Source organism: Vitis riparia, chromosome 18 (genome assembly GCF_004353265.1).
Source record: "Vitis riparia cultivar Riparia Gloire de Montpellier isolate 1030 chromosome 18, EGFV_Vit.rip_1.0, whole genome shotgun sequence".
Classification (NCBI taxonomy): Eukaryota; Viridiplantae; Streptophyta; class Magnoliopsida; order Vitales; family Vitaceae; genus Vitis; species Vitis riparia.
In genome coordinates, this window is record NC_048448.1 from 23,301,077 (window position 1) to 23,314,481 (window position 13,405).

Below are 13,405 nucleotides of genomic sequence, written 5' to 3' on the forward strand. Positions count from 1 at the left end.
GCTATGCTTTTGCATGAGGAACCTCCCCTGTATACTTGAATCTCCAAGGAATGCTTTTCTTCTTAAGTAATTTTCATCACTTGTTGTGTTGTTAATCTAGGTCCAAACCTTTTTCAACCAAAGTTTGTGTTTTATTTTTTAAGCTAATCTTGAAATGAAACAACACCAATTCACTTTGAATTGGTATCATTTTCAACTTGAGTACCCTTCCCAGTAGAACGATCCTAGAGCCACTATGCTATAGTAGCTTTTTATTTGCTACCCTAGTTCATGGTGTTATAGGTTAAAAATTTTGTTGATTACTCCCGCCATCAAGGAGCACCAGCTGGACACAAATCAGCTGAGACACCAATTAGGCATGAATCATAATGTTGATGGAACCAGTGACCATAGGTATTCTCAATAGAGACACCATCATATCTCAATGGATTGAGATGGTGTGTTCCCTTAGGTGATCCAAAAGACGTGTGATCATGAAATCTATGGTCATAGTAATTATTTTAGTGGAATTTGATATATACTCCTTAGAATTAGAGTATGTAAGTTGATCACATAATAGGTGAGATATGTAACTCAAGGATTTGAGAAGTAATCTTGATAGGTAATAACACTACCCTGTTAGATTACAGACACCAGTTCATGGGGAGTCTGCATGCAGTGGATAGTTGGTCATAGACTTGAGCTTCATCTTATTGTTATTTACATATGGTACTAGAGTGCAAATGATTCTTTTTAGTAGAATTTTGAATCAACTTCAAAATTGAATTTTGAGGGAGCCAGTAATGGGTCCTAGTTGTCCCCACTTTGAGCTCATATGCCATGATGACACGGTTTATGAGGGTTAGATTGACTCTAGGTTCATTCTTGTGCATAAAGGTGTTTTGATAATTATACAAGGCCGCATAGGAGGATAATGAACAAGGCCTTTAGATTGAGCTAATTAATTAATTAGATGGTCTTTGATAAAATTGTATCTTAAGAATTTTTTTTTTTTTTTTGGTATTTCTTTGATAAAATCATGATAACATTATAAAAGCTGGTTTTTGCTAGAATATTCCTTGAGAAATTTATTCTAAAATTGCCTTCTTCGAAGACTATTCATTTGCTAATTTTTTTTTTTGTAAAACAAAAAATAGCCTCTTTTAGAAGATGATTTTTGTTTTATTTTAATTTTGGAAATTAGTTAATGAAAATACGACTTTCATTTATCTCAACACCACCCGATCTCTTTATGTAAAAGATGAATTTTATTTTATTTTTAAAAATTATTTGATGAAAATTAGAGTACTTTTCATTTGTGGCGATCCCTTGGCACAAACTAATGTATGAAAAATGAGAATTTATTACCATGTTTTAAAAATGTTATTAATAATTTGCTGAAATAGATAAAAACAAAGGTGAGAATGATGTAAACATAAAATATTTAAGAAGTTTAATCATTTCACATTCAAAGTGCATGTATTTTGGGGAAAATAATCCTCAAAACATGTACTCCTAGAAAGAATTATAAACATGACAATATTAGCCTTTAAATCTCCTCTCTTTCTATCACCAACCACCATAAATTTTATTTATTTATTTATTTTTCTTTTACTTTGACATGACAAGTTAAAACTCCTCATAATTATTATTTTTTATTTTTTTAAAAAATTAACATGTGGCAACCACCCATACTACATAATTTTTTTTTTCCTTTTTTTTTTCTTGTTCATAATGTTTTCACCATTATGCTTTTTCTAATGTGTTAGCTTCATCAAATTTTTTTAATTTCAATTTTTTTTCACAATTTCATCTTTTTATTTGTATTGATTTTAATTAATTATTTTTTTTTTCACAATTTCATCTTTTTATTTGTATTGATTTTAATTATTTATGAAAATTTTAAATATATAATAAATAATTAATTAGAACAAATGTAATATAAAAATAATTACATAATAAAATAATTTAGAGATTTAAGATATAAGATTTTCTATATTCTTACTAAAAAAAAATATTATTTATTTTATAAATCTTATTACATTGTCATATTATTGTGGACCCACATTTCTCATGTGAATTCTCACTTGAAACGGCAAGACTCGCTTTTTATTTATGAAAAATTGATTTTTTTTGAAAACATGTTATATACAAAAATTGAGTCTAGATTTGGGGGTCGGGTTACTTATCAAGAAGGTATGATGCTAAACCGTAGCACCCTTGTATATCTACGATCTCTATTAACTGTGACAATTAATTAGTTAATTATAGATCTAAGATTAAGGACATAAATCAATATATAGGAAAATAATCATAAAATAGATTATAAGAATATATAAGGTAAATGACAAGAGAAATATGCAAATTGATTTATTAAATTGATTAAAAAAAGAATAATTTAAATTAAAAATAAATTGGAATGAATGATTTCAATTATATATATATATATATATATATATATATATATAAAGGTTTTGATTTAATTTTATTTGTATTCATTTTTTAAGGAAGTTAAAACAAATAAAAAAAAAGGGATTCCATTTTATTTATAGGAAAATAATTCTTATCTATCTTTATTAGGAAGAGAATTGTTACAATTTTATTTACAAAAGTATTAAAATTCATTCCAAATTTGTTGGAAAAAAAGCATTTGATAGGAAAAAATGTGTTTTTTTTTTTTATTTTTTACAAAAGATAATTAAATTCTTTTTTATTTTAAAAAAATGATTTATTCTATCTTTAATTTGATTTAGGAAAAGAAAAAAAATATTATTATAAAGAAATTCTCTATGTTTGGTTTTAAAAAGGGATTTCTCTATTTTATTAATAGAACTTTGCAAATTATTTGAATTTGGAGATCTCTAATCTCAAATTATTATAAAATAAGGGAGATCTCTATTTTATTAAGTTATGAAAATGAGAAAATTAATATTTTTTGTACTAATGAAAGGTTATGTCAAAGTTGTTAATATGTACTTTTTTTATAGCTAGAAGTTAGAACAAAATTGTTAACTAACAATTTTGTACAACTTTATGAATTCATATCACCAAAAGTTATAATGGAATATATTATAACCTAAAGCTATGATAACAAACATATAAATAATATTTACATATTATCAAAAGATTAATATTTTGTATATCAAACTATACAAATAGGTAAGTACTTTATAATTTTTTTATGAACTCCTATTATTAGAAGTTATATTATCATTATTAAAACTTTTTACATATATATATATATATATATATATATATATAGAATTTTGGATTGTATGAAAGTATGATATTTATACTAAATATTCTTGAGTTAGAGGTGATATTTTGAAATATTTTTTTATTTTAGTTATTTAATACATAATAATATTTTGATATAATAGTTGAGATTAATCTTAATCTTTATTTTCCAATATCTAATGTAAAATATGCTTGTTTCATATAAAAAGTTGAGATTTTTGGATAACATATGTACTTATATCTTGAAAATTCTGGATAACATCTTTTATTTGGATTTACTTGTTGAGAATTTAATAATGAAATTATGAGTTGAAAATTTTGATTTTTTGTTTTGGATACATGTGAAATATATGACTTGGTCATATGATTAATAATTTGATTTTGCATGTCAATTTTCTTTAAGACATTTTTTTTTTTTTTTTTTTTTTATGATTGAAAAATTTTGAGTCATATAAAATAATATATATTATTATATGTTGTCACATATGATATTTTTATTAATGCAATAATTTCATTATTTAAGAATAATTTTGAAATTACAAGAGGTTCAACTATTGCTTTTAATATATTTTGTTTTATCTTTAAGTATATATGTAAAGATATATTTAGATGGATTCATGGAGTTTAAATTAAAGTTTTGAGATAGCAAGATGGTTTAAATCATGATATATTATCTTGAAATTTTGATCTATGAATTAATTTTTGCACATTGATTTAGAACATAATAATATTTGAATAAACTTATTGATCTATCACTACAATTAGTTTGATTATTGAAATACTCGTTAACTATTTCATGTATAAATTACTTCACACTTACAAAATCAAATGTGTGAGATATTTAAGAAATGTATAACTTTAAATTATTTTTTCTATATTTTTTTATGATGTTATATATATTCTTGTTGCTTTTATAGAACTTATCGAGGTAAGTCATCATCGATGACTATTGATGACTAGCATTTTTCTATTGATTTTAACTCTTATTTTATAATAATTTTTCTTCAAATCTATAAGGGCAAAGTCTTTATGATGTATTTTATGACTTATTATTTTGATGAAACTTTTGTCTCATTAATTGCACAACATTAATGATAAACAATGTTAATACTATAATAAATGATATAAACTTAATTAAAGGCTTCAGAAGAACTTCTACTATGTCACTAGTAATAGTTGATTCCATGTGAATGACACTTTATACTATGCTAGATCCAGAACAATCTTGTAAGAGCAACTTAGTCTCCCGGGGTAAAAGATAATGCATTAATTATTTGTAAAGTTGTATGGATGTACATTATAAAACCAGAGGGTTTTATCTAGTGACTAGTCTACCTATACACTTGAAAGGTATAATGACAAGTTGTATAAATTATCATTTTAATGAGACAATTTTCCCACCGTTGAGGGGAGAAGAGTCAGTTCTAGAAGAATGATGTGAAATTATTTGGAATGCATTAACTTTGACTCATCTTGACCCTCATACTAATCAATGAGAACTAGAAGTTTAAAAGATTAATCATTTTCAAGGACTTGCAAATCAACTACCAAATGCTTTCCTTGATGCAAAGAAAGTGACAAAATTATTTTCATTGACTGATAATGTTCTAGTACGAATTGATGTCCTTAAAAGACAATTAAATAATGAGTCTAAGGGACGTTTGAAGAATGATAGACCTGAAGAGGCAAACACATTGCCTAGAAGAGGAAAACACAAAGAAAAATATATGAAAGGTGTCACTTTTGAAAAGGTTGCATATAAAATGGGTTGTTAAAATGACTGATCAGTCTCAAGCAGTCCCTAAAGAGGCACAATTTAAACAAGTAGCCCTAAGAGAGGCATACATTTTATAATTAACTCCTGAAAAGGTACAAGTACCTATAATGATGAGATCTCAATGATCTACTTATATATGAAGAAAAATAGGATTGAACTACCCTTGTCATTGACAATATATATTTTTTTTCCAAGTGGCTATTAACATCATAAGAAATGATGAGGATTCCAAACCAAAAACTATGGATGAATGCCAACATAGAAAAGATTGACCAAAATGGAAAGAATATATCCCAACAAAATTAGACTCATTAGAAAATGAGAAGTATTTGGACTTGTTGTCTAGACGACTGAAGTTGTCAAACTTGTTGGGTATAAATGAGTATTTATAAGAAAGTGCAACATGAAAAATGAAATCATGAGACATAAACGTATATGACTCATAGCTTAAGGTTTCTTGCAGAGACGTGATATTGATTATGAGTAAATATATTCCCCTATGATGGGCGTAACCATATTTAAATATTTAATTTGTTTAGTAGTCTTAGAAGGATATGATTTGGGTCTCATGGATGTCATTATTGCATATTTATATGGATCTTTAGATAATGACGTATATATAAAAATCCCTGAAGGATTTCAAATGGCTAAAGCAACCAATTCAAAACATTGTAGCATATGCTCAATTAAGCTACAAAGATCCTTGTATTGATTAAGCAATCTAAAGGCATGTGGTACAATCACTTCAATGAATATTTAGAACGAGAAGTATGTATGTATTACCTTATTTGTCTATGCATATTCATTATGTTGAATATTTGCAATTATTATAGTATATGTGGAACATTCTAATTTTGTTGGAACTTTTGAAGAGCTTATAAGAATAGTTGACTATTTGAAAAGTAAATTTGAATCGATAGATCTTGGAAAATAAAATTTTTGCTTTGACTTGCAGATTGAGTACTTTTCAAACAAAATATTAGTTTATCAGTCAACGTAATAAAGAAAGTCTTAAAGCACTTTCATATGGATAAATCTCATTCATTAAGTTCTCCTATAGTTGCTCATTAACTCGAAGTGAACAAAGACTAGTTTCATCCTAGAGAAGATAATGAAAAACTACTTGGTCAAGAAGTACCATATTACAGTGTTATTAGTGCCCTGATGTATTTTGCAAAATGTATACGACGAAATATTGCATTTTTTGTTAACTTACTTGCGAGATATAGTTCTGTACCAACTTAGAGAGCTTATAAGGAGTGTTATAAAATATGAGATTTTATTAGATTATGGGAACTTGTGGATGTTCATTCATATTGATGTATATCTCTTTGTGACTTCCTATAAAAGAGGAGATCTCTAATGAAAATTGATTAAGTTTTCTTTCATTTTACTTTTCTTTGAGGATTTTTGTTTATTTTATCTCCTTTCTTTTTCTCATTATTTTATTTTACAACAAAACTTTTTTTTTTTGAAGAGATTTTCATTTATGCTATTTTATTTTGAACATGATTGAATATTTGTTAAAATAAACTTTCAATTTATTAGAAAAACAATTTATCATCATATTTCTCTAACAAAAAAATTATTGGTGGCCTTTAATGGTAGTTATTTTATTCATCTCACTCCCTACAAAAAATTGAATAAAAAAACACAGACAAAAATGAATAAGTAAATAAAATAATAATGAAAATTCTATATTCAGTGCATGCATTTTCCATTAACCAATAAATCCATGAAAGTTTGATAAAATAACAACAAATAACAAATATATACAAGTATTGTTATTGAAATAAAAATAGCAACTAATATATCTATTGCATTTTACAACAAATACCAACAAGATGAGCTGAAAATATGTACATGAATAAAAAACAAAAAAAAAAACAAATAACATAGGTATATATATAGAGATGAATAAGGAAAGATGAGTACAAGGAAGGATGGATATACCCATTCAGTGCAATCCCAATAGCTTCCAAGCTCCAACAATCTAAGATCCCCCTATGCCTCTCTCACCTAGTGTAAAAACAAGAAAAAATATATATATAAAAAAAATAAAAATCGAGAGCACCCTTCCTTCCCCTTTCTCACACTCTACCTACTCTCCCCTTAAAAATAAATAGCAAAACTATTAAAAAAAAAATTATCATGAAAACTCTGTAGAGACGACTTCCTCTTCCCCAAAAAGTCGCCTTATGTTAATCTCGCTGCCTCTGTCAATCTTGTTGTCTTCAAGTTGTCAACTCTCCATCAACACCCGAACCCATGCAAGAACAAAAGCCCAAGGAAGAAAGGAACCCAAAGCAACAACCATGCAAAGCCCAAATCCACAATATATAAAGCCCAAGTCACGAAATCGACAATCTAAAAATCAATAACCCAAGTCCAAAAGATATTGAAGCTAAGCCTAAAACCCGAATTCAAACGCATATTTATAATTCATGGAAATAATAGCAACCCAAAACAAACACGAGCCTGAAAACAGTTACTGTGAAAATAAAAGGAATTGCCTTAATCGTTTAGCCCTATGATGGAGAAAAAAGCTAGCCTATTAATGAGTGGTGGTACATAGTGGATTGACAATGATGATGATGACGAGCCATGAGCGGCGGGTTCGATATGAGTGGCGTGGTGACTGGTGTCGAGGCTTGGAGATGGGCCTGTTGTTGGTGGTGAGGCTACCATGGATGAGGTCAACGTGAGGGTAGTGCAACAATGGAAAAGTAGATGGGAGAGAGAGAAGGGAGAGCAGGATGTTGGGGGTGGCATGTGACCGGATCTATGGCCGGAGAGAGGGGCAGTGTCGACTGAGAGTGAGAGCTTGTGTGGGTATGAGAAAGAAAGGGAAGAAAAGAGGAGAGAAGAGAGGAAGAAAAGAAAGAAATAAAAGAAAGAAGTGAATGGGTGGGGGGGTGTTGTGGGTGGGAAAGTGGGTAGTAGTGGAGAAACATCATGCGAAAATTTGGAGTCATTAATTATTATTTTGTTTGTAATTTTTTAAAACTTTTAAATTTTTATGTGAAAATTAAAGTCGATGATTATGACTTTAACTTTTTACTTGTGGATTTAACTTAGACTTTGATTTTAACTTTTTTTCTTAGTTAAAATATTTAATATTTTTAATTAAAGATGATAAAAATTTTGTTGCGGTCCTAACATTTTTCTTTGTTAAAATTTTGAATATATAAAATAAAAAATAAAAAAATATATTTTTTTTAATAAAAAAATTGTATTTAATAATTTATATTAATTTTCTCTTAATTTTATTAAAAATTAAAATTTTTGCATATTGAAATTGCATAAGAATAGATGCAACCTTTGAAAAAGAAGGTACCACTCTTTTATGAAAAAGTAATACTGAAGTTTAAAAAAAATACCATCAAAGAAGAATAATACATTCTTTCACCATGGTAGTCTTAACATATTTCAGTGTTATTTTTTTCTTAAAAAAGTGGTACTCCTAGGAAATCATTAAAAAGTAGTATATTTTTTTTCCAAGGGTTATCTCAATCCATACATAATTTTAGTCTGCAAATATTTTAATTTTTAATAAAATTAAGAGAATATTACTATAAATGATTATATATATATATATATATATATATATATATATATATATATATATATATATATATATTTTATGAAAAATGTATTTTATTTTTATTTTATATATTAAAAATTTTAACAAAAAAAAAAAAAAAAATAGAATCATAGCCAAGTTTTTATCTTCTTTAATTAAAAACCGTGATCAAATTAAATACATAAGTAAAAAAACTAAATTTGTTTATTATATATTTATTTTTATATTAATTTTTCTCATTAATTGTTTATTATGGATTATTATTATTATTTTATATTTAAAGTGCTCATAAATCTCATTTCTAAATAAATAGCAGAATCAGGCTTTGGCGGTTTGCTATTGAATCCGAGTATCGGAAACCAATCGGAGATTGAATCATCGATTTTGATTCTTGTTGAGATTGCCAGAATCTTGGTAGTGTCCTCTTTGCAGTCAACTCTAGGCTACCACCACTGCCCCCTGAACCTCCTGGTTATCGTGGTGCAACAGTTGATATTCCTCTTGATGGTGCAAAGGTAGATCAAATTTGACAAATATGTTTCTTATTTATTTATTTATTTATTTTTAAAAAATGAAAAGCAAAAGAAAAAAAATGTTAAGTTATATATTACATTTTGTTATCTGTACATTCTATGCAAGCATGCATTTCAAGTTTTTAGTTCTTCTGCATTCAACTGTAGGACACAAAGGCAAAGGGGAGGGAACTTCATGCCAAAGAGGCTGAACTGAAAAGGAGAGAACAGGTACTTCAGTCATCCTATGTCATACGGTAGTTTATGTTGGAATTGGATGGGTGCCCAAGTTGGGTTGACCTAACTCGATCCAATATGTCAGAGATCTGGGGGAACAGTTTTGGGAGTTGGAACTATCAAAAACTACTCGGAAACCTCCCCACTAAATATATATATATATATATAAAGAATAAAAATCAATCTCTCTCTAACTCAGTCTCTCTAGCTCTCTAACTTTGGCATTTTTTTTTTTAAAAAAAAGGGACAAAGAGAACTTCAGAAGAAAAGTTCTCTGACGAGTAGGTGAAAGGTTTTTGTGCTGTGAAACTAGGTGGTTTTCGATTTGACTGTGGTTCTATTCAAGACCTGGGCTGAAGATTTGAACAGTGAAACAATTTTATTGGATCTTGGATTTTTTGTTAAAAGGGTAATTTGAAGTTTTTTATTTTTATTTTTATTTTTATTTTTATTTTTAACAATGGTATCAAAGCATGTTGGTTTGTTTCCTATTCTATTTTCTTTTGAGAAAGAACATAGTTTCTTATTCTGATTTGTTTTTGGAAAGAAGAGTTCTTGTAAATAAAATAAAAAAATAATAGTGGATGCAGTGAGTAAATGATGGATGTGCATCGAATGTGAAAATGATGGATGCAATGGATGCACGTAAGAACTAGATATCTACAGGGGAAATGGAAAGAGGATACTATCCAATAATGCAAAAATATCCAAATGGAAATTGGATATTATAATTAAAAAAAAATTGAATGATGGGATAACACCTGTAAACTCACCTTGTTGTAGATAATCCAGATATATCCAAAAAACAAAAAATGAAATGAAATGTAGATAAAAATTGAATATTAGAATAAAATAAATAAATAAATTATGGGATATATATGATACTGCAATCCTATAGAAATAAATAAATAATAAATAATAAATAATAAATAATAAAAATAATAATGCAACACCCAAGATTCGAACCTACCATGTTGTAGATAATCCAAATATATCCAAAAAAAGAAAAGAAATGAAATGTAGATAATATCCAATAGTAGAAATTGGATATTAGAATAAAATAAATAAATAAATAAATTACGGATATATATATATATATGATATTGCAACACTGCTGTAGAAGTAAATAATAATAATAATAAAAAAGAAATGAAATATCGATAATATCCAATAGTGGAAATTGGATATTAGAATAAAATAAATAAATAAATTATGGGATATATATATGATATTGCAACAATCCTGTAGAAGCAAAAAATAATAAATAAATAAATAATAAAATAAAAATAATAAAAATAATAATGTAACACTGCAATCCAGTAGAAGTAAAAAATAAAAATAATAATGTACCAACACTTGATATGACATAAAATACCATTTATTGGTATTGTATTGTTTATTTCAAATGATGAATGTTGACTTGTGTATAAAATAATAATAAAAATTTGAGGGACAATAAAAGATAATTTCTTTTTAATAATTGTGTCTTTCTAATTAAATTTTGATTTGTTCAAATATTTAATTAAAGTATGAGTATATGTTACTCATTAAAATTAAATTAAATTCTTTTAGTTAGGTGTAAAATGGTACGAATGAAGAGAACTAGGAGAGTACTAAGGGGTAGAGGACCTTGGTCGTTTTTGGGCACGCTTATGAATTACAAGAGGGACCCTAGCCATTTTATAAATGAAAATGTGAATCATGTGGTTAATATGATAAAGTGTTTGAAAGTGTAATATATTTTTCAGTCAGGCCATAAAAAGCGAATTTTAAAAATGTCATTAACGGAACCTGAGGATAAAGTTTTAGAAAATAAATGGGAATTCGTTCAAGAAGGGCCTCATAGTTTGAAAAATATGTCTTTTGATGACTTAGTAGCTCTTTTCAAGAAACATTGGCAAATATGCTTTGTGAAGAATGCCATTAGACGAACAACAATGCTTTATATTTCTCATGACTTGCGAAATGCAAGTTTTTCAAATTCTATTAGGCATAAAAATCTTAGAGGGTTATGGTTATTGAAAACAACTTTTAGATTTATATAAGACATTGTGTATAATCCTAACATTGTTCCTTTTAGTTTCAAGGGAGAAGATTAGTTTTTCTTCTATATATTACATTTTCTTTTATGCTTTGTACATAAAATGTAAATATTTTGATATGCAAGATATGACATGTATATTTATCTTGTTGATGTGGCCTGGAAGAAAAAAAAAATCTTTAGCTCGCATTACATTGTTAAGTTGTATGCAAGATGATCTCTTAATTGAGTATAAGGTATACCAAACTGCTCATGAGATGTAGGAAGCTTTAAAAGAAAAGTATGGTGGACTTTCAACTACGAAGCTAAGAGAACTTGTAATGAAATTTGGAAATTACAAGACGCGATTGAACAATACAATGAAACAACATCTCAGGGAGATGAAAAGAATGATAAGAGAGCTTAAGACATCCGAACATGTCCTTACTAATGAGTAACAGGTTAAGGTAGTCATTAGATCTTTACCAAAGAGTTGGGAACACATGGTGGTGAACATGACACATAATGAGAGTGTCAAGACCTTTGATGATATAGTTTGCCATCTTGAATTGGAAGCTGAGCGACTTGTGGTTACTAGGCCTAATGAATAAGCTTATGTAGCTGAATCCACTTCACGCAAAACATGTTTGCTAAATGGTTGTCTTCATCAACATTGTACTTGTAATAAAATGATGGAGCCATTTTAGACTTTCCACACAAGTAAGCCAAAGCACTCTTTGCATCACCATCTCTCATCTGAACTCTACGATTAGCATCAACATGGTTATATAGATATTTTTTTTGTGAAGCCAACATTGTTATATCCACCTGATTTTTGCACTATGTAATCCATAATTTGGCTAGTTCCCATGCCAACACCTCACATTGCATTCAATTGAGACTTATTTGCATTTTTCATGACCCTATGGGATTGAAGGAATTGGATATTTTTTTGTTCGACCAAAGGATGATTATGATCAACCATAAACTCTTTCACAATCCACTTGTTCATTTGTTTGTTAAACCCAATCCGAAATATTGCCTCACAACCAACTCTAGTTACTGCCTTAGGTTCTCGTTTTTTATTTTCATTCTCCAAACATACTCTTTATCGATATACTTCTTTCAAGCAAACCCACTTACGAGATACTATGTTTTGATTTTTATCCCGTTTCACATCATTCTTTCTAACACTAAATCCGATAACTTTAGCAAATAAATTATAAAATTCTTCTACCTCCTCTATTGAGCTGAACTCCATCTTCCAGACATCTTCAAGAGTTAAACCATTCAAAATCTTCTTTGAAACTAGTATGGCCTCTTCATCAGACTCATTTTTCACATTGCTATCATATTGGTAATCAAAGTCTTCATCGTTCAAATCGATGATGAATTCATTTCCTTTGCCTTTGTCCATCATATCCATGAAGGAATTAAAATATAAAAGAAAGAGTAGTTAGAAAATTACATTATCTAGTCATACTTCTCATCAATTTGGTTTTTTTTTTTTTTTTATTTAAATTATATCATTTTATATTTGGTTAAAAGTGTCAAAATAGAGTGATATTGAAGGTGTTGCTAAAGTCTTTTTCCATAAGTAGTGTTGGAAGAATGGTTTTGATTTTTTTTCCAAAATTCAAAACCTTTTTTTTATAGTACTTTTGGCTTCTATCATAAAGTGAAAACAATACTTCTTCTATGAGCATTCATGTCAATTATTCTCCTTTTGTGTTGCTTAACTTGTAAGTAATGGAACCAATATGATATACATGAATAGTCATTCTTTTCTATTAATGACAAATTTGGAGATCATTGTAGTCTTTGCCAATTGGGTGTCTAGTTTTTTAGCAGTTTGAGAAAAGAAATCTTTTCCTATTTGTAGTTCTTTTCCCAAGGGATAGGAAGTTGGTTTAACTGAAAATCTCAATTTTCATCAAACAATTTGCATCTCTTGCCTATCTACAGTTTCCATTTTGCTTGTATAGATTGAGAAGAAAATCCCTGCTTTCCCTTGGATGTGAACCAACATTAAGAAACACCCCATCAAGGTCTAAACCTAG